The sequence below is a fragment of the Myotis brandtii genome, unplaced genomic scaffold (genome assembly GCF_000412655.1).
Source record: "Myotis brandtii unplaced genomic scaffold, ASM41265v1 scaffold824, whole genome shotgun sequence".
NCBI classification, from domain to species: domain Eukaryota; kingdom Metazoa; phylum Chordata; class Mammalia; order Chiroptera; family Vespertilionidae; genus Myotis; species Myotis brandtii.
Window position 1 is genome coordinate 12,437 of NW_005371344.1, and position 1,293 is coordinate 13,729.

Consider the following 1,293-nt stretch of genomic DNA (forward strand, 5'->3'; position numbering starts at 1 on the left):
GCCCGCACCTGGTGCCTCTGGAAGGGCTGCTGCTGACCCGTGAGCACGCGGCGGAGGGGCTCGCAAGGGCGGCGTTTGCAGGCAGCGGTGCAGCGTGTCTGGTGAGCTGCGCCCTCTTGCTTTTCCCCTGAAGCGAGCGATTGAGTCCGCGCGAATCCTGCTGCAGCCGACTCCCTGGTGCCGGCTAACCGAGCGGCTCCGCGGGGCCTGGGAATTCCTCCCGCGGATGAGTGAATTCCTGCGACCATTCCCCTTCTTTCCTGTCCCCACACGTCCTAGTCCATCTTCTGCAGCCGGGACCCATCATCTAAGTGTTGCTTTCCTCTCACCACCCCAACCTCGGGGCTCTCCTGGAGTGACTTGGGCAGGAAATGGTACCCTGCGTTCGAATCCAGCTGGGGACACTGAGGCAGCTGCCTCCGCTCTGTGGGCCTCGTTTGGTTCCTCATCTTCAAGCAAGTTAACCTCTGCTTCCCAGGGCTCTTGGGGAGGATTACATGAGAGGAGAACGTGAAGGCCCTAGCACAGTGCCTGGCACAGGGGTGGGGGGGGGGGCAGAGCTGGCTGGAGGAAGGAGGTAACAGCTTGCCTGGCATTCTGCAACCGGCCTGACCTTACCCTGGAAATGAATGGGATGGGGAACCTGCATCTGGCAGAACTTCTCTGGTTTGTATTTAACATCCAGGCGTTTTGCCTTCTGGCCAGGCCCTAACAGATGCCAGCTCCTCCCTCACCCTGGGAGACCCACATTTTCCTCGTGGGGCGGGGATGGAGAGGTGGTGAGCGGGTCCCAGACTCACAGTTTTGCGTAGTACCAGGACTTACTGCCCCTTTCCAAATACAACACACGGACCAGGGAAGGGGCGAGGGGAACGTGAGGGAGGAAAGAAAAAGGGTTTTTGTTTTAATTTTGGAAAGTTAACTCAGATACTTAGGCTACTCAAAGATAATGTGCTTTAAAAGGCAGGCCTCCCTCCCCTCCCCTCCCCCTCATTAAGTGGCAGAAGGATTTTGTAGCATAAAATAGGAACATCACGTTATAATTAGAAAGTGTTGCTAGGGGAGTGCTTTACTCAGAATTAACGGTGCTCTTCAAAAGGCCCCTTGGAAATGCCTGGCCCCATTATAGCCTTTCTGCCTGGTGGCCGAGGTAGGACTGACGTTTAACAGCTGCATCAGTCCTGTGCACCCAGAGAAATCGTGGAAATGGACGTCCGAAACGCTTGCCTTTGTTCATTTTGACAGACCCCATTCAGGCAGGTGGTGCAAAGATGTGACTGAACAGGAGCCTGG